The following is a 22,265-nucleotide window of genomic DNA, read 5'->3' as shown; positions in this document are numbered from 1 at the left end:
AAATAGGCAACGACTGGTCTTGGATTCCAACTTGTCTGCACTCGTTCTTCAAGTGTCTGACACTTGGTTTCTTTCCGATCCAAAGTTCATATGGAGTATTTGGAACCGATTTGGTTGGAACCTGATTCAGCATGTAAATCGCAATCTCTAATGCGTAACCTCAAAAGGATGTGGGTAACTCTGAGTGTATGAGAAGCAACCAGACCATATCCAATAAGGTCAAATTCCTCCTCTCTGAAACACCGTTAAGTTGTGGTGTAGCAGGAGGAGCTAATTGTGATACTATCCCATTGTCCTTTAAGTAGTCCCTGAATTCGTCAGAGAGATACTCGCCACTTCGATCTGATCGAAGGGATTTAATTTCTCTCCCTAACTATTTCTCGACCTCTTGTCTGAACTCTTTGAACTTTTCAAAAGATTCAGACTTGTGTCTCATTAGGTACACGTAACCATATCGTGAAAAATCATCTATGAAGGTGATGAAATACACGTGTTGATTACGTGTCCTAACACTCAGGGAACTACATACATCCGTATGTATTAAGTCAAGTGTGCCTGTACATCTTTCAGGCTTACCGTTAAATGGCCGTTTCATAATCTTGCCTTGTAGGCAAGGCTCATAGGTGGGAAGATCTTCTACAGTTAGAAAATCCAAAGGACCATCCTTTACCAACCTTGTGATTTGGTCAACACCGATGTGGCCAAGTCGGTAATGCCATAGACATGTGGGATTAACTGTATCACGGGCTCTCTTCTTGGGGATTTCAGCCGACGTAGTTTTGGTTATGTTAGTTTCTAGAGAAGGATGTAGAACATAGAGACCGTTCTCCAGTTCCCTATATGCGATGAATCTGTTATTTCTTTTAATAGTAATCGTATTACTAAAGAAGATAGAATAACTATCTGCACACTGTTTTGAGACAGAAATCAAATTTCTCCTTAAATTTTGTACATAAAGACAATCTTTCAGTACAATTGTTCCTTCTCTAAAAAGTAACTACATGGTTCCTATGGCCGTGCAATGGTTGCATTAGTCCCCAAGTAGAGTGTGACTTCTCCTTCACTTAGCCTTCTGCTTACCTTGAACCCCTACAGTGAGTTACACGCATGAGTTGAAGCCCCGGAGTCAATACACTAGGACGCAGAAGCTACCAATAGATTGGTTTCTATAACACAAGTTTCAAAATTACCTTTCTTGGATTCCAGGTAGGTAGGACAGTTCCTTTTCCAGTGGCCGGTCTTCTTGTAGAAGTGAAGGCATCCGATGCTTTGTCTTTCTTCTGCTTCTTGCCCTTAGTGACTTTCTTCTGAGGCTTCTTTGCCTTCCTCTTTCTCTTGTCTGTCTTGCTGGCTTCAACAAGCATAGCTACAGGCTCATCCTTTTTAATCAATTCTTCAGCTCTTTGCAACATATTGCTGAGCTCTTGCAGGCTGACATTCAGCTTGTTCATGTTATAATTCATGATGAACGGATTAAAGGAAGGGGGCAAAGAATTAAGGATAACATCTATCTAGGTCACAAGGTCCAGCCTAGATCTAAGAGCCTCTAGTTCGTTGATGTCTCCCATCATCCGAAGACAATGGTCGTGAACTTGTTGGCCCTTGGACATTTGTGCGGTTATGAACTGTTTCAAGACCTTTTGTCGAGTAGAACGATTATGCTCTTCATACATCGTCCTGAGACTGTCCAATATGTCCTTGGCAAGTTCGATCTGATCGAACTGCCTCTGTATTGGGTTGTCCAAGGAGGCAATGATGTAACACCGGGCTAGGTAGTTTTTCTCCTCCCATTCCTAATAGTCTCTCCTTCGGGCCTCAGAAGCCCTATCACCCGGATGCTCTGGGGCAGGATTCTTTGCCACTTTATCTAACGTTTTAGAAGTTACGACCAGCATAAGGTTCCTGTACCAGTCGGTATAGTTTGGGCCCTTCAACTTGTTGTCATCAAGCAACTTTACAACTTGTCCGTTTGCCATTTTTTGATAAAAGAGCAAACATCAGTCCACAACCTAATTTGATTCATGTTCATTACATAGATATGGATTTTAATCTACGTTCCATTTTCATTTATTCATCTCTGAGATTTCCCTCCTTTCTCAGTGATGGAGACTGCGGGTTGTCTCTGGAAATGTGAGAAATCACACAGGGTGCATGGAGCCTACTGTTTCAGCTGCATAACCCCACCACCTTTCTGTGAAGGATCATATCCACTCATCATATGAGTTTTCCCTTTGGCCTTTGTCAGACAAGGTTCAAAGCCATTTTTAGGTAAACATTTCTGTCCAATGAATGCTTACCCATCATATTCATGAATGCCAAGGTACCATGAGAGAGTTCCCATTTTCTGGTGAAGCCCCTCCCACATCAGTCTATGACGCCTCTATCATCTTATGAAACACTCAGACAAGCCCAATAGCAAATGGATAGCCCATTTTCTGGTGCGTTTCCTCATTACTGAAGGACCCATCCTCATGCTAATGACGGAAGGCTTTTAGAGAGTTCATCATATGAATCTCCCTATCACATGCACTCATATTAGTTGGAGGGAACAGTTAATTACGCCCTAATTTGATCTAGGTCAAACCAAAGTGGCTCCCACAGACTTTTATAAAATCAGATTTTGGTGGGCCTAAATCGGCTAGGGTTGAAGGACCCATCCTCATGCTAATGACGGAAGGCTTTTAGAGAGTTCATCATATGAATCTCCCTATCACATTCACTCATATTAGTTGGAGGGAACACTTAATTACGCCCTAGTTTGATCTAGGTCAAACCAAAGTGGCTCCCACTGACTTTTATAAAGTCAGATTTTGGTGGGCCTAAATCGGATAGGGCTCTGCATGTAACATCTCCATGAGGTGTGGGGCCCACTATTGAGGGAGGTCATCCAATGACCAAAAGGGACACCATGGCAATGATGTGCATTCAGCCATGGTGTACATAAGATCCACTGTCGATTGTACGTGGACCAAGTACTTATGGCCCATGTACGTAGCACATCACACATCCATACATCACATGCAAGGATAAATTGATCCAATCAATTAATTATCTATAAAGCCCATTTGAAGCCCATTTTAAATCCATAATATTAACCATTAATATTATCAAGGTATATGGGCCATTAATTTAACGAAATGAACATTTTCACCAATCTACTAGACCAACCCATAGTTTCCTGATTCAGCTTCCTGCTTGTATGGTACTAGTTGGCCTTGATTCATAATGAAGGAAAATTACAAATTGGGGTAAACCATGCACAAGCCATAATATTTTATTTATTTTGTTTATAATTAAGGAACAAGTTAATTACTTGCTTTTGTAAAATAGAAAAATAAGTAAGTTGGTTGACAAAAATGGATATTTTTTGTCTAAAACTTGTCTTTGTGTCCCTGTTCCACATTGCTTACTTGGTTTTAGTAGCAAATATATAAATGTTCAAGGTTACCGATCATAATAAGGCAAAGCTTTTTTGAACTTGGTGCTAAAGATATCGGGAATGTAGGATCTGATGACCATCTCAGTATTTACAGAACTAAAACTCAAATCAGTAATCTCTTGGTTGAAAGCAGAGTTCACCCATCTGGAATTTTGTATGCCTAGAAGTTCATGTGATATTTAGCTAAAATGATTAAGCATATGTTTCTATTTCCTTGAAGCAACAAATTATTATTCCATGGCCGCAGTTTCGCCATGGCCGCAGTTTCAGTTACGAAAATGTGACTGATGTTCCGCCAAGTCTAGACTGGAGAGAAAAAGGAGCTGTTACCCCCATCAAAGACCAAGGCCGTTGTGGTAAGTGGTATTTTTTTTTTTTTTTCTTTTCTACCAAGTATATATATAATTTGGGGTGCGAGTGCAACTAGGGTTCAAAGCATTACAATACGTACAATTCACTAACAAAGCAATCAATTCAATATATATAGGATGTTGTTGGGCATTCTCGGCAGTGGCAGCAATAGAAGGGATTATCCAAATCAAGAAAGGCCAACAAATTTCTCTATCTGCGCAACAGCTGGTAGACTGCAACACTGAAAATAATGGCTGTGACGGTGGTTTTATGGATAATGCATTCCAATATATCCAACAAACTGGAGGCATTAACAGCGAAGAAAACTACCCTTACAGAGGAGTGCAGGGAATGTGCGACACAGAGAAATCAGCATCCCATGCAGCAAGTATCAGTGGATATGTGGACGTCCCATCAAATGATGACAATGCGTTATTGAAGGCAGTAGCGAACCCAACTGAAGATGGGATGAAGTATTGGCTACTGAAGAATTCGTGGGGCACTCAGTCGGGAGATAATGGATGTATGCAAACCCAACGAGATGTTGCTGCCTCAAACGGTGGCCTCTGTGGCATTGCCATGAAAGCCTCTTATCCTACCGCCTAATTAAACATCTATCAGCTAAACTAGCTAATAAATACATGCATCCATGGTGATAGTTGATACCGCTCGGAGTTGGTCAATGAATATGTCATAACTTTGTCATTGAGTGGGTTGTCGTTTTGAATGTTCCGTATTAGGCAAGTATTAAGTGCTAATTATTTGTCATTGATCGTGTAACTTAAATTATCTATACTAGTACTGAATGTTTACCTATACAAGGTGTACGTATTTGATATATATATGATTGTTGTTTTCACTTTCCACCATTTGTGTGTGATGTCTTCATCATCTACTAGTTAATTTCTAGATGATGTTATTGCGAATATAGGTGTATTTGATATATATGATTGTTGTTATCACTCTCAACCATTTGTGTGTGAAGTCTTGATCATCTACTAGGATGTAGATGATGTTATTGGGAATTAGGAAAGCTTTCAGAGGTCTATAACTACAATCTCAATCTATCCGAAATCAAACAAAATCATCTTTTAAATTAAGGAGACTAATGCGAAAATTAAATAACAAGAATGAAAATCTACCAATGCTGGTTAAGAAATGTATGCATTTGATGTAGACTTGACTAAACTTTATAGAAGCAATCCTAGTAGAGCTTAACTAGGAATGGTGTCTCTTGTGATTTTTGGACGAACAAAGGTCTTGTGATTGCTTCATGATGCGCAAGGGTGGATATCTGAGCTGGGTAAGGGCTCTGCCTTTCTTGAAGGCTAGGATGAAAACACTGAGAGAAATTGGGTTGTTTAGTGGGTTCTAGTCTGAGATTGAAACTCTTTCTGAAGTTCTTGGCTGAAATGGCTTATTCGGGTGGGGATCTAGGTTCTTGTTTTTTCTTCAAATGTCTCTAGCTTAAAACCCATCTTATTTATAGAGAGGAAGGGCTGAAGCAGGTCTGAGACTTTTAGTGGGTGTTAATCTGAGACTGAAACTCTTTCTGAAGTTCTTGGCTGAAATGGTTGGGTATACGGGTGGGGATTCTAGGTTCTTGTTTTTTCTTCAAAAGTCTCTAGCTTAAAACCCATCTTATTTATAGAGAGGAAGGGCTGAAGCAGGTCTGAGACAACTCAATCTAGCTAACATGCTTTTTCAGAAAATATTCAGGGGACTATTTAATCAATCTGAGGTTCCCAAAATTTCCTTTGTTTTTTTTTTACGTGCAATGGTGTCATTTTCAAATTTGTTCATATCAGATTCAAATCTTACATCTCAATAGCTGAAAATGTTACTTTAAAATTGTCATACTGGCCCTTACGTCAATTTCTAGGGTCATGAAAAAGGGTCATATTGGGGTTTTGGGGATTATTTGGTTTACTTGGTTAGATTTTTGAATTTCATCTGGATTTCTTTGTCTTGAAGGACCATACTAAGAGAATTTTACTCAGAGTTACTAGTAGAGATGGACTATCAGTTTCCTAGAGCAGTTTAATAGAGGATAGAAAACATGGAAGCTTGTGTTGGAGAGAAAACCTCCTTGTCAAAATGGCATCAACGTCTTGGTCATGCCTCCTTAAGAGTTGTGAAAAACATTATTTCTAAATTTGGTTTACCTTATTCTGGTTGTTTTAATCATCATTTTGTGTATGAAGTTTGTCAGATGGGCAATGCCCACCGTTTAAGTTTACCGTCTTCAAATACAGATTTTTCTTCCCCTCTTGAGTTAGTATTTTCTGATGTATGGGGACCTACCCCAACTTTATCCAATAAAAGTTTATGGTATTATCTTCTATTTATGGATGCATATTCAAAATTTTCATGGATTTTTCCTATTGAGAGAAAATCATATGTATTTAATATGTTTATTAAATTCAAAAATCATGTTGAGAATCATTTCTCTACAAAAATCAAGATGTTTCAGAGTGATTGGGGTGGTGAATTTCGCTCTCTCTCCCGTTATCTTGACAGTGCTGGTATTAGTCACCATCTTAGTTGTCCCCACAGGCATGAACAGAACTGCAATGTTGAATGCAGACATCGGCACATTATTGAGTCCACCTTATCTCTATTAGCATCCTTTTCTCTCCCTCAGTCGTTCTGAGCCGATGCTGCTGAAAATGTAGTCTTTCTTATCAACAAACTACCTACTCTAGGTCTTGGTAATCTCTCTCCTCATGAGAAGTTATTTGGCAAACCTCCTGATTATTCTATATTGAAAGTATTTGGCTGTAAATGTTTTCCTCTACTTTGGCCTTAAAATTTTCACAAGATGGATTTTTGCTTTGCTCCTTGTATCTTTATTGGCTACCGCAACAATCACAAAGGGTATCGTTGTTACAACCCTGCTACCGGCAAAGAGATCAATGCTCACCATGTTGTTTTTTATGAACATTCCTTTCCTAGAATGGTACAGTCATCGCCATCTCCCAACCTTGCTGCTCCTACTGGGGTTACTCTCCCCTCTTTGGGTTTTATTAATGCTTACACGTGTCCAGCTTCTACTGATTCTGTTCCTGAGGCATCTCCTGATCACTCACCATCTACATTTGTCACTAATGAGGAATCTGCCACTTATTCCCCTAAACCAGAATAGGAAGCTTCCATCACCGATGATCTCTTACCAATTCGGCGCACCAAACCTATTCAGCAGTAGCATGACAGAACCCATGCCGTGGAGCCCCTTGTCCGTACTCATACTATGACAACTAGGTTAATGGCATCCAGATCGGCTCAAGCTTTGACATCTACTCGCCACTCTCTTCCTCTTGCTCTAGTCCATGATGTTACTGCTCAAGAAGAGGAGCCATCTTCTTACGAAATGGCTGCTAAGTCCCCTCATTGGTGTTCTGCTACGACTGCCGAATTTCAGGCACTACTCCAGAATGGAACTTGGGAGTTGGTTCCCTATGATTCCTCGATGAACGTCGTTGTGTCCAAGTGGGTCTTCAAAATCAAACGGCACCCAAATGGCTCGATTGAACATTACAAGGCCCGTCTTGTCGCGCAAGGTTTCATTCAAGTCCTGAGAGTTGACTTCATTGAGACCTTCAGCCCCGTTGTCTAACCGACAACTGTGCATGTTGTTCTTTCGCTAGTAGTTTCCCATGGATGGGATATCCGCCAGTTAGACGTCCGTAATGCCTTCCTCAATGGTTTTACTACTAAGATGATCTATATGTGCCGACTAAAAGGATTTGAGGATAGTAATTGTCCTGATCATGTCTACAAGCTTCATAAAGCCCTCTATGGTCTCAAACAGGCTCCCCGGGCCTGATTTTCTCGATTAAGTAATAAACTATATGATATTGGCTTTCATAGCTCTCAATGTGATCCTTCTTGTTTATCTATAGTCAAGATGAGATTATAATTTATATTCTTGTTTACATTGATGATCTCATTGTTACTGGCTCTTCTTCTCTGCATGTGTCTCAGCTTATTAGCAGTTTGTCTCAAACTTTTTCCCTCAAGGATTTGACATCGTTGCACTATTTTCTTAGCATTGTGTCTCACTATGATGCCTCAGGTGCGTTTCTCTCTTAGCAAAAGTACATATTGGACCTCTTGTTGAAGACTAATCTTGCTGCAGCCAAACCGGTTTCCAGTCTATTGGTCACCTCTTCTCATCTCTCTTGGTTTGATGGCGAGTTACTCCCTGGTCCCACTCAGTATCGGAGCATAGTGGGTGCATTCCAGTACATCACTCTTACTCAACTGAATGTTGCTTTTGTAGTCAATAAAGTATCAATTTTTGCATGCTCCTACTACTGAGCACTGGACTACAGTTAAACGTATTCTACTATATCTGAAGGGTTCCATTGACACTAGTTTATTTTTCTTGGGTCGTGCATCAGAGACATTGATTGCTTACTCAAATGCTGACTGGGCTAGTTTCCCTGACGACAGACGATCTACTAGAGACCATGGTATCTTTCTTGGTTCTCATTTGATCTCACAGAGTGCCAAGAAGTAGCTAACTATTGCTCACTCTAGCACTAAGGCTGAATTCCATGGTCTAGCCAATGCCACCACTGAATTCTTGTGGCTCAATTCTCTTCTCTCTGACTTGGGGTCAAACTTAGATCTCCATCGGTTCTCCACTGTGATAATATTAGGGCCACATATCTTGCAGCTTTTCCCATTTTCCGTGCCCGTACTAAACATATTGAAGTTAATTTCCATTTCCTTCAGGATCTTATCGTTAAGAAGTGTATAATCGTGCGGTTCCTTTTCACACAAGATCAACTTGCCGATATTTTCACTAAGCCACTTCCTTCTCAACGGTTTGAATGGCTTAGGTCCAAGCTTCAAGTGCTTCCAACCCACTTTTGCTTGAGGGGACATATTGAGAAGCTGACCAACCCTCGGTCAGCCAGCCCTAGCTCTTCCACTCTTAGCAAAGAAAGCTCTAGCCTTCCTACTAAAGAGAGCTTCAGCACTCTTACCAAAGAGAGCCATAGATCTCCTACAAAAGAAGGCTCCAGTCTTCCAACCAAAGGACCAGCTACAACACAGAATACTCTTACCAAAGATAGATCAATCAGAGCATAAAGGAAACTCTCTTCTAAGCAAGTTTCCTACTGAATACCTTTTCTTATTACTCTGTTTCTATTATTGTAATTGATTGTAATTTATTCTTTATTATTTTGTATAAATATTCAGCCATGTACAGTTATTCATCATAGTGAAATTCTACCTATTCTTTGAAGAACATTCTTCTCTTAAACTTTAACTAAGACAAGGTAGAACCAAAATTATATATGCAGCAGTTGGCGCTAATTGAGTGCAAAAGCTAAGAAAACAAAACATTAAGTCTCATTTTGCACTTTATTAATAGGACTTCTGTGTGGGATCATCAATCATCCAATGAGGCCGCTCCTTATCAACTTATTTATACTCCATAATCGAGACATGACCAACCCATGTATATATATAGATAGATAGATAGATATGATCCAGCAAAAATTGATAAAGGTTGTGGCGTTGCGTCCTTTTGAGTGCAAGATAAAATTAAGCACAGCCTCCCAAATATTGAAGTATTATTACCACTCTCACACCACTAAATTTCTTAATTAAAAATGTCTAGTCAAACACCCCTACACGGCAAGGAACATAGTTGTATGCTACTTGGGGAATTGCACATGCTGCTCTGTATAAAGGAAGCCACCAAAGGAATTGCACATGCAGCTCTGTACATATGTCATTTCAGACAATGGCATGACAACTCATCTGCATGGCCTCTCTATTGATCATTTTAGGAGCTTTTGCTTCTCAAGCTGGTGCTCGTACTCTCTAACATGCTTCTATGTTGGAGAAGTTTGAACAATGGATGACTTGCTATGGAGTTGTATATATATACCAGGGCAACGACAATGTAGAGAAGGGAAAGCGTTTCAACATATACAAGGACAATGCAGAGCTCATAGATTCTTTCAACTAGGCCGAAGATAGACCCTACAAGTAAAGCATAAATGTATTTCCTCAATGAACTGTTGAAGAGTTAAAGCACTACCATTATGGGTACATAAATTTTGCAGAACAAAGGCCAGTGCTGAGACGAGGTCAACGACATTTGCTTTGAATGCCGTCAACCTTGAGGGAGGCTGCGACCCTATGAGCATTTATCAAATCTATATGGATCCTGTCGCGTCTCTTTTTCAGGTGGGCCAAGAAGAACGTCCTGTTGGTCCATACCCTTTTGACATACGTCAATTCATCCTGAACATCAACATCTCTATGCACAACTGCCTTAACGATCCTCATGTAGCTTTTCAGATGGGGAGAGGTGTGCTCCTCCCCCAGGATGTGTAGTATTATCATGGCTTGGACCTAACTGAGGTCGGCCCAAGGAGGACTCAGTGAGGAATTTCTCCATAGAAGTTGGAGGCTTCAATTCAATTTCCTAGCGTAAGTCGGGGTGACAGACACCGTTTGTTGCCACGATGAGTTGTACAACCATGTCAATGTTAGGGATTTGGAGATGCTCTAAGTTGAACCTCCTAATGTATTCACAGAGTGTCTCATTAGGCCTCTAAATGCTATTTAATAGGCAGGTCATAGACTTAGGGTGCCTTTTATTGGTGGTGAAGTGAATGGTAAATAGATTGGCGAGCTAATCCCAACTTCTTATGGAGTCAGGGACCAATCCTGAATACCATAGCCGAACTGTATCCCAGAGGGTTTTTGGGAAGGTAATAAATAGGCTTGCATCGTTGGCCCTGTGTAGTTGCATTAGGGCTTGGAAATTATTAGCATGGTCTATCGAGTCTATCGTTCCATTGTAGGATTCAGGGCTGGGTGCCCTGAAGTTCTTTGGTCGTGGGGCCATAAGTATCTCAGGGTCTAGTGATGAGGTGCAAGATATAGGCCACCCAGATAAGGTGTCTTCTTGGCTGGTTGCTTTGCTTTCTTATTTCTTGTCCATCACGCTCACAGATAGAGTGAGATGACTTTTCTTTGAGATGCGGTGAGTGCATCTGCGTAGGGTGGCAATTTTTCTCGTCCTTGACGAGTACCCGAGCTCCCCAACCCGACAAAGCTATCCCTGCCCCGCCCAGCCCCAATTCATATATATATATATAGTATTCATTTATTTTATTAATAAATTTTAAAAACTCAAAAACATAAAAAGTAAAAAAATTAAAAAATAAAACTTAAAAGACAAAAACTATTCTAAAAAACTCTCAAGACTTCTTGAGTCTTGACTACCACTCCATAGACAGAGGTGAGAGGACAAAGAAAGAGTCTCAAAGAATCCTAGTTCTTCTTCTTTCTTTGTCTATTGTCGCCAATTGTCGTCACTCGTTGGACGTCAGACATCTTTGGTCGTCGACTACCACATTATAGAGGTCATAGGACAGAGAAAGACTCGAAAAAGAAAGAACTAAAAGCTAAAACCCTAGTTCTTCAATCTCCCTTCATCTATCGTCGTTGATCGCAACTTGCAAAGGTCCTCACTCTCTCTCTCTCTCTCTGTCTCTCGCTTTTTCTCAGTCTCAGTCTTTGTGTAATTGAGGATCCGGGTCTTTGATAGGGAATTCATCCCTATCAGGGTCAAGGATAGAGGAGAATTCCTTTCCCCGATGGGGATGGAGGATGATTTGGGGGTCGAGGTCGGGGATGGGTAATGTAATCCCTGCCCTGTCTCCATTCCTACGTCTACGACGCCTTCTTTTGGATTCTTTGGAGGAACTGGCGGCTTCAGTACCTATGGGAGTAGTAGCTCAACTTTCTACTGGGTGCTGATTCTGATTTTGGTCTGGCACCCAGTTCTCTACTAGGGGTTGGTTAAGGTTTTGGTTAGGAACCCGATCGCAGACCTGGTTGGGAATTTGACTGGGAACCAAAGCAGATGTTGTGGGAATCTGACTAGAAACCCAATAAGATGTTAGGAACTCGGTTAGACACTTTGTTGGGAATCTATCTGGGAACCCAACCGGTTAGACACACGGTTCTCGCTGGTTCTAATGTTGTTGTTGTTGTTGAATCTGCGGTTGTTGTGTCTATTGTTGCCCCCTATTAGGGTGGCAAACTTGTCCTCACAGGCTCTCATCTGATTGCTCATTCCGTAGATACATTACACCAGGTCATAGAACTAATGCGCGTCGGCTCCAGTGGGAGCCACGGAGGTCTCATCTGCAAGAGGAGGCGCATTCACATGAGATGGTGTCTTGGTTGGGTCTAGAGTGGGTGGGACGCCTGGTGGGGTTAAAGGCACATTTCCGATAATCATTGAAGGTACTTATGGGATCATTCCGAGCTGCTCATGTCCCTTAGTGATTTGATTATTGTTGTTGTTGGAGGGTCGGCTGCTTGATGAAGACATGGATATTAGTGTAAGATGCTTAAAAATGAGAACTTAGCTTTTTTCCATGTATTCTCACAGACGGTGCCAATTGATGGTATGCGATCTGGCGGCTCTCACGTGGCAGATGACTTGGATGCTGAATTGGATGCTCACATTCAGTGGCCAAGCTGTATCATTCTGCAAAAGGCGAGAGTTAGAGTGCTCGGGTTGTTTCCATGTATCTCCCTTAACTTGTTGCTTGTAATGGAGCTTCATTTATTAAACACCGCAGATTTACAGTCTAGACTAATGCAAATCAACCCAGCAAGTATGTCTTCAGTTTGTTCTTTTATCAAATATCTAAGGCCGCTTATCTTCTCGTTATATCTCATCTAGAGGTGATGGTTTTAATTAAGTTGGGTTGACGTGAGCGTCCATTCTTGATAAGTTCATTTTTTTTATTTTGTTCAAGATTGACGATGACTTGTCTAAACTTAGATTCCAAGGCTACCATTTGCCCATGCCCATTGAACATGGTCACTATTTTATGACAATCTTATCTAATATCTAGCACTGAACCCCACATCAGTTCTGTAAATTTAAATTAAGGTCCACGGCATTGACTGATTGTTAATTAAATTGGAGCAATGGATGTCACATCTTCTACTATGCTGCACAAGTCCATGCTCATAACAGTTGTATTGTTATACTTTATAGCCTCAAATCCGCCGCTCTATTCATTATAATATGGTTTGGTAAAGAAGTTTTCAATCAACACCATGGGATGGTCTCCAATGAATAAAGAATATTGGATAGAACAGCAAAGTTTCAGCAAACTGTTTGAGTTTAAACATGACTTCATTTATAAAGAATTACCTTCAGAACTTTAAAGAATATTGATAGAACTTCTCTGTGTCATCCAAATTAAATATTTGATACTAGAAACATTCACTTGGAATCATATTCTAGTTAGCTGATTTTTGAACCTATCACTCTCCATTCTAGGAGGGTGGGACACCTAAGTAGCTTACCCCAGGTTGGAACACATGGAAAGTTATATGCCCCCAAACTATGTTAGAGGTCTTGTGTCTAAGTAGCTATGAAAAGTCCCTAGTTGTCATCAATGACCCTTAATCACAATTCACAAAGTGTCTAATCTTCCAAGCTCAATCTTTTGATTAAAATAACATTAACATTATACACCAGAAATGCCACACTTCAACAACTTCAGCTTTTTAACTACTCTAATACTTATGGTTTATATCTTTAACCCAACACAGACATGATAAGACTTGATCATGCCCAATCTAGCTTCTAAAATCAACATTCCAAATATTTCCTCAAAATCTCTATGTTCTTTTTAATTAAATAAAGTCAATTACTTTCCTTCTTTTTTTTTTTTTTCTTCTGTTACAAATAGCAAGGCATGAGTTTCTGCTAGTATATTGTCACTAATTCAGAAAGTATTATTTAACGAAATGAACATTTTCACCAATCTACTAGACCAACCCATAGTTTCCTGATTCAGCTTCCTGCTTGTGTGGTACTAGTTGGCCTTGATTCATAATGAAGGAAAATTACAAATTGGGGTAAACCATGCACAAGCCATAATATTTTATTTATTTTGTTTATAAGTAAGGAACAAGTTAATTACTTGCTTTTGTAAAATAGAAAAATAAGTAAGTTGGTTGACAAAAATGGATATTTTTTGTCTAAAACTTGTCTTTGTGTCCCTGTTCCACATTGCTTACTTGGTTTTAGTAGCAAATATATAAATGTTCAAGGTTACTGATCATAATAAGGCAAAGCTTTTCTGAACTTGGTGCTAAAGATATCGGGAATGTAGGATCTGATGACCATCTCAGTATTTACAGAACGAAAACTCAAATCAGTAATCTCTTGGTTGAAAGCAGAGTTCACCCATCTGGAATTTTGTATGCCTAGAAGTTCATGTGATATTTAGCTAAAATGATTAAGCATATGTTTCAATTTCCTTGAAGCAACAAATTATTATTCCATCTAGAGGAGCATCCTTGAATTAGCAACAAACTTTTGTAGGCATGAACAAAGTATTGTTCCATGTCATACTCTAATATATAGCATCTATAGGCATGGTCAAAGTATGTACTTAAATTTGCTCATGGCTAAACATAATGAATGTTATTTTTGTATTAGTTCTCTTATTTCTCATACACTTACAATATGACATATGTATTTTTTTTCTCTTTGTCATACACCTAAATTGTATGTTTGCATGTTTTTTTTTCAAGATTTTGTTCAAAATGTCAGAAGTTATACGTTTTTTCTGATTTTTTTCTGCAAAAGTTATACACTTTTTTTATAATTTCTACTTATATGCATTTTCTGGTATTTTCGGCATTTTCTGCTATTTGTCTACATAATTTTTTCAATATTCTGGTATTCTCTGCTATTTTCTGCTATTTGTCTACAATTTTATGGTGTTTTCTGCATTTTCTGTAAATTTCTGGTATTTTTTGCTATTTCTCTGCAATTTTATGTATTTTTCTTGCATTTTCTGCAATTTTTTGGTAATTTTCTGCTAATTTCTTCTATTTTCTGTAACTTTCTGTTATTTCTCAAAATTTCTGCTACTTTCTGCAACTTCCTAGTTTTTTCTGCTATTTTTCGGTAATTTTCATGTATTTCCTGCATTTCTGCAATTCACTGGAATTTACAGCAATTTATGCTATTTTTTTTGTAATTTTCTACAGTTTTTTGGTATTTTCTGCATTTTTTGCAAGTTTCTGTAATTTCTGAAATTTTCTGCTATTTTGTGGTATTTTTCTGCATTTTTTTGTATTTTCTGCATTTTCTGTTATTTCCTGATATTTTCTGTAATTTCTGCTATCTTTCTAAATCTTTCTGCTATTTTCTACTATTTTCCTGAATTTTCTACAATTCTCTGTTATTTTTTGCAATTTTCAGTATTTTCTGCTATGTTTTGCTATTTTCTGAAAATTTCTGCAATTTTCGACATTCTCTGCAATTGTCTACTACTTTCTGCATTTTCTTAATATTGTTATCGCTTTGGCCCTTTGTAAATCAGCCAAAATCGGAGGACATAACAATTGATATATCTTAATATTTTACATTTTAAATATAATTTTTAACATGGAAAAGTGGGAAATTTCCCATATTTCTTATTCTAAAATGATTTATATCATAAATTTAATTTTCAAATATATTTTCCCTAATTTCACCATAATTTTTTAAATTTAAATTTAACTTTTAAGCTTAAATATTTTGAACCAACTAACCAAACCAAAAAATTAACCAAAATTGATACATTTGAGTTGGTCGGTTTTCACAAATGATCAGTTAGTTTTATATGACCAACTCCCCATCCTAACCAGGTCAATTTGGTTGTCTAAACAGCCTACAATCGAAGTGAACCAACTTATGAATGCTCATAATTTTAGCTAAATTAATAGACTCATCTCTCATATTTAAATATATTTTAATCTCCAATAATTATTAAAGATTTATAGAAAAAATGTACAATAATTGAAAATATATTGATAATGAAAAATACAATAATTACAAAACTACAATACATACTAAAAGTATATTAAATTAATCAATAAATAGTATAATATCAAATAACAGTTTAATCTCTAATAAATATTAATCAATAAGTTATAACAAAAATATAATAAATACATTTATCAAAAAACAATAAATAATTACTGAAATACAATAAATATTAATATTAATATATATAATTGTATAACAAATATATATATTAAGGGTTTAAAATGGTTATTAATAAATATTAATTTTTATGAAAGTTATTTTCTCAAAATCTTAATTGCTATAAGTGAAATTAGTAATTTACATCATAATATAAAATTATTAAATTATTACTAAATTTATTTCATTATTAATTTTGTAAAATACTAAGTTAATTTTAATTTCAATGTTATGATATAATTATTTTTCTACTTTTCCAAGTTTTTTAAAGTCACTACATAACTTCTTTATTTTAACTAATTTAAAATCTAGTTATGTTAAATATTTTGTGTTTTAAAATATTTAGTATTTTAATTACTTAAATAGTATGTAAAATATTTAAACTTTAAAATATTCATGATTTATTGAATTTAGTAATCCATAAAATTATAATTTATACTATAATTACATAATTTCATTATTAATTTTGCATGTTATTAAATTATTGTTAATTTCAATATTATGTTATAATTATTTTTCTTCATTTAAGAAATTTTTAAATTATTATATAATATTGTTATTTTAACTATTTAAAATCTAGTTATGTTAAATATTTAGTTATTTAAATATTTAAGTAATATGTAAAATTTTTAAAATTTTTTGTTATATACTTGATTCAATAATCCATAAAATTATAATTCATACTATTAATACATAATTTCATTATTAATTTTTCAATATATTAAAGTATTATTAATTTCAATATTATGTTATAGATATTTTCTACTTGTAAGAAAATTTTTAAAATTATTATAAATTTTCGTTTTTTTAACTATTTAAAATATAGTTCTGTTATATATTTAGTTATTTAAATATTTAAATAGTATGTAAAATATTTAACAATTTTTTGTTATTTGAATTTTATTTATTTAAAGCTATTACATATTACTACATATTTTGTTATATAATTATTTATATATTTCTAATATTATGCTATTTAGGATGTTTATTTCTTAAAATATTAAAATAAGATTTTATATTTTAACGTTAAATTTTTAATATTTGAATAAACATTTCAATTGATGATCTGAAGAAAACAGAATTTAAATTGTTAGTACATAATTTCGTTATATATTTTTTAAAAATATAAAATTATTTTTTTGTGCATTTAATAAATATTTATAGTTTTTAAATAATTTTGTTAGAATATTTAGATAATTCTTAAATTTGTTAATCCAAACTTTCTTTAGAAATAGAAGAAAAGTGGGGGAGAGGATAAATATGAATTACAAATAATTTATATATTTATAATTTATCATAAAAATAATAAATAATTACCAAAATACAATAAATATTAATTTTAGTATATATAATTATATAATAAACACAGATTAATAGTTTAAAATAATTATTAATAAATATTAATTTTTTGAAAATTATTTTCTCGAATTATTACTTCACATATGTGAAATTAGTTACTTACAATATTATGCAAAAATATTAAATTATTATTAATTTCAATATATTTTGTAAAAATATAGTTATTTTTTGTGTTTTTAATAAATATTTTAAAGTTAATATTTAATTTTTTTAGAATATTTAAATAATTATTAATTTTTTTAATCCAAACTTTCTTTAGAGAGATATAGATAAAAAGTAGGGGAGAGGATAAATAGGAATTAGAGATAATTTAGAAGATAAATAGGAATTTTAGATAATTTTGGAGAAAGTGGGGGATAGTGGGGATATAGTTTAGGTGAAATTTTAGAAGAAGAGATTATTTAGGTTCTGGGAAAGTACATCTCATTGGTTGTTTTAAAAATGACATTGAATTAAAAATAAAAATTTCAAAAAATATTACTTGAATCGAACTGAGATGGATACCCCTTAATTGGAAATGTCTTACATGCATCTACTACATCCTTTCTTAAAAAAACACCGCATCCGACTCCAACCTTCTTAGCAAATTGCAAATCACCAACTTTCTCCTACCTGACCTCAGACCCCTCACATTCCATGAAAGTACTTTTAGTTCCATCTGCTAACAATACAGAAAACCCCCATTCAAGACCTTAGACTGTATTTCTAGACTATGATTGGTTGGACATTGAAAAGATCCCTCTACAGGCGAGGCACTGTCTTGCCTCATTTTCTTCATGCAGTTGGATCATAGCCTAGAATCTATTGACGTGGTCGACCGGGTTAGTCATTTAGTCCTAACTCTCTAGGTTCAGGGCCTTGAAGTTATTAGGTCGGGGCTTGGCAAGGATCTTGGTTGAAATGGGCAAAGCTCGAGTGAATTGAGGAGCAATCGAGGTGTTTGACAAGCTAACTTCTTGGCCTTTAGGTGGGCTTGTCTAACAGTCCTCCACCTCTGGACCAAGTTGGCTCTTGATGGGCTTATGCCTTGGGTTTCTCCTACACCTATTCTGCTTGGACCCCGACGTCGATGCCATGTTGTCCAACCTAACCGAGGTGGTTGCCCTACTAATTTCCTCATTAGGGACGTAAGTGGTGTCTCATGCTTTGGAAGTCCAAGTCCTAGCGGGGTTCTTTAAGACGTCGGGAAGTTAACATTTGTCATCCAGTGGGGTTACTGACTTGTTGACGTTCTACTTCTTGGGCGGTGGTTGCGTTTGCAAAGGAACCTGAGCTACATTGGCCCGAGAACGGCAAAATGCTGCTTCATGGACTACATGCGTAGGTCCATGCGTCGGACGTATTGCATCAACTCCTGCAACTATTGATGATCCACATCGGTAGAAACTGGTGCGTTCGGAAGCATGTCGTTAACCACTTCAGAACACCAGATAAAAGCAAAATAAATCTGGACAGATAAAAGCAAAATAGATCTGGGATTTGCCGAAAATAAGAACATAAAATTGATTAATGCTGAAATTAAATGTTCTGAAATGAACAAGGCAATAATTAAAATTTACAAATTAAAGAACACTGGAATCAACAAAAGAAATAAATAAAAATTTGTAGAAATCCTCTATAAATTTCCCAGTTTTTATAGGATTTGCACAGGAACACTCAAAGGTCACAATATTGAATTTAACTGGGAAAAGGGCACATTTTGACTATTCTAAAGCCTAAGTAACCCTAAAATGATGCTCGTTAAGGCATCAAAATATAGAGTTATCAGGAACCACTGAGGGCTTGACTACCTGCGTTTGCCCACCAATGGAGGTTCCTTTGTTTTGGCTGTTCTTTGGGGATGACATGCTGAGTTTATGACTAATGTGGTGAGAGGTTAAACTGGATTTTTTGTTTAGGTTCCCACAAATGGTGTCAATTAATGGTGATCGAATAACCTAACTGCCCTACTGGAGGACAACTCAAACGAGTGGTATTGAGGTTGACAGACCGGTATGCAGGAAGAAAGATATCAGAGTACCTGGGGGTTTTGACTTCAGCTAGGCACTCCGATGCTTATGTTAGCCGAGTTTAATGAACAAGAAAGCGAAGGGAGATTCTGAGAGCTAGAGAGATAAAATGCAATGAATCACGAGTACCTTGAGAAGGCATGGATGACATGCCGTCATTTGTTTCGGAACCGATAGGCATACTAATCGCATAAGGATAATGTGTCATGTTTATCGGTAACCCAGAAGTCGGCCGGCTACTCAAGTCTTTGTCTACCCGGGTCAGGGAGGTGAAGTTGTCATCCAAAGTCACCAACTCATTCTCCCGAGGTGATGTGCTCCACTCTCCTGTGGAGTGACCTGCCGGTCTTCCATCAGTCGAGACGTAGGTGGAGCTGGTCAGCTTGGGCAGACTTGGTGGGTGCGACCTGCCTCCATATGGTGCTGATGTGTCATTAAATGGTTTGGGATAGCCACATGGCTCTTCGTGACCGAACGGTTAGATCACCCCTCATCGATCACTTATCAATTACATGTATACGGGTGTTTATATACGTGTAAATGGACACTTGTGAGAGAGTGAATGGAAGTACAAGACTAGAAAAAAATAGTTTCCAACTCATTAAACATTGAACAGTTTGTGGTCCAGGAAAGAGTAACATTGATCATGATTGCGTCCCCTGAGTGCTAGAAATTATGTTCCCTAATTTGCGCATGTAATGGATGCCACTCTGTCATATGACATGAGGAAAGTTCTTAGTGAATGTTAGGGTTCAAGTTGGACTCTCCAATTAATTGGGTGCAGAAGCCAAGGAACCTCTTCGGCATTAGTCTCAATGTGTAGTTTTCTTAACTTATATTTGTGACGATATCACGGGTCATCAACCTGTTCAACTCGGATTGTTGAACCATTGACCTACAACCTGGAGGAACAAATGGGTCAACAAGTTCTATTTTTAAATTGGTCAATTATAAATAGCATCAAATATGCCAATTTGTATTGATCAAACGAAAATGATTAAAGAAGAAAGTGGAAACATTAAACACAACCTTAATCTCCAACTCTAGACCATCTCAATCATCATATAACTTTATGAAGTCTGAATACTTACTTTTATTCTAATAGTTTGTCAGTCACATCTGTTTTATATGATGTATGTCCTACACATGTAAAAGGACACTTGTGACAGACCGAATGCAAGTATAAGAGTAAGTAAATTAAGTTGCTTTTTGTCACGGTTCCGTTTCCAAAGTGCAAGAAAATATGATTCCCCAATTTGCGCATGTAATTCTTGCCACACCCCCTGCACGGCAAGGAAATTAACATAGTTTGTATTGTTCTACTTGGGGGGAAGTGCATGCAAATGCAGCTCGATCGATCTATATAAATGAAAACCACAAAAGGAATTGGACATCGATCCTCAATTGCTTAGCCTTTAATTTGTTCTCCTCTTATTCATCATCATATAACTAGTTAATTATCAGTTGTTTCAGACGACAATGGTCAGCTGTCAACTCATCACCTGTGCCATGGCCTCGCTATTGATCATCATTTTAGGGGTTTCTACTTCTCAAGCCAATGCCCGCACTCTCCAGCAAGCATCTATGTTGGAGAGGTTTGAGCAATGGATGGCTCGCCATGGAGTTGTATACCAAGACAATGTAGAGAAGGAGAAACGCTTCAACATATTCAAGAACAACGCCGAGCGCATAGATTCGTTCAACTTGGCTGGTGATAGACCATACAAGCAAAGCATAAATGTATTTGCTGACCGGACCGATGAAGAGTTAAAGCATTACCGTAATGGCTACATAAATTTTGCACAACAAAGGCCATCATCAAAATTTCCCCATGGCCGCAGTTTCAGTTACGAAAATGTGACTGATGTTCCGCCAAGTCTAGACTGGAGAGAAAAAGGAGCTGTTACCCCCATCAAAGACCAAGGCCGTTGTGGTAAGTGGCAATATTTTTTTTTTTTCTTTTCTACCGAGTATATATATAATTTGGGGTGCAAGTGCAACTAGGGTTCAAAGCATTACAATACGTACAATTCACTAACAAAGCAATCAATTCAATATATATAGGATGTTGTTGGGCATTCTCGGCAGTGGCAGCAATAGAAGGAATTATCCAAATCAAGAAAGGCCAACGAATTTCCCTTTCTGAGCAACAGCTGGTTGACTGCAACACTGAAAATTATGGCTGTAATGGTGGTTGGATGGATACTGCATTCCAGTATATCCAACAAACTGGGGGAATTAACAGCGAAGAAAACTACCCTTACAGAGGAGTGCAGGGAATGTGCGACACAGAGAAATCAGCATCCCATGCAGCAAGTATCAGTGGATATGTGGACGTCCCATCAAATGATGAGAATGCGTTATTGAAGGCAGTAGCAATGCAACCAGTTTCTGTCGCCATAGACGCTAGTTCCAACGACTTCCTCTTCTACTCAACTGGTGTTTTTACAGGGAAATGTGGAACTGATTTAAACCATGCTGTTACAGTGGTTGGTTATGGTACAAGTGAAGAGGGCATGAAGTACTGGCTACTCAAGAATTCGTGGGGCACTCAGTGGGGAGATAAGGGATATATGCGAATCCAACGAGATGTTGCTGCCTCAAATGGTGGCCTTTGTGGCATTGCCATGAAAGCCTCTTATCCTACCGCCTAATTAAACATCTATCAGCTATACTAGCTAATAAATACATGCATGCATGGTGATAATTGATATCGCTCGGAGTTGGTCAATGAATATATTATCACTTTGTCATTGATCGTGTAACTTAAATTATCTATACTAGTACTGAATCTTTACCTATACAAGGTGTACGTATTTGATATCACTTTCGACCATTTGTGTGTGATGTCTTCATCATCTACTATCATCTATTAGTTTGTAGATGATGTTATCCGGAATTAGGTATTAATTTATCCTAAATCCCACATCTCTGCCTCTAATTTTGAGATTACATAAAGTTAAAAAGAAAGCTTTCATAGGTCTATAACTCCAATCTCAATCGATCCGAAATCTAACTAAATCATTTTTAAGAGGAGACTAATACGAAAATTAACTAACAA

The 22,265-nt window shown here is 37.0% G+C and overlaps 2 pseudogenes; both read left to right on the top strand.

The window, feature by feature from the left end:
* Window positions 1-3,511: 3,511 nt before the first annotated feature.
* On the top strand, window positions 3,512-4,396 carry LOC148873761 (senescence-specific cysteine protease SAG12 pseudogene; annotated as a pseudogene).
* Window positions 4,397-9,572: 5,176 nt separating this feature from the next.
* On the top strand, window positions 9,573-21,858 carry LOC148873760 (senescence-specific cysteine protease SAG12 pseudogene; annotated as a pseudogene).
* Window positions 21,859-22,265: the final 407 nt, after the last annotated feature.

The sequence above is a fragment of the Nelumbo lutea genome, chromosome 1 (assembly GCF_056320005.1).
Source record: "Nelumbo lutea isolate HS-2025 chromosome 1, American lotus-T2T, whole genome shotgun sequence".
NCBI lineage: Eukaryota > Viridiplantae > Streptophyta > Magnoliopsida > Proteales > Nelumbonaceae > Nelumbo > Nelumbo lutea.
The sequence above is the reverse complement of the archived record's forward strand: the minus strand, read 5'-3'. Positions and strand labels throughout refer to the sequence as shown.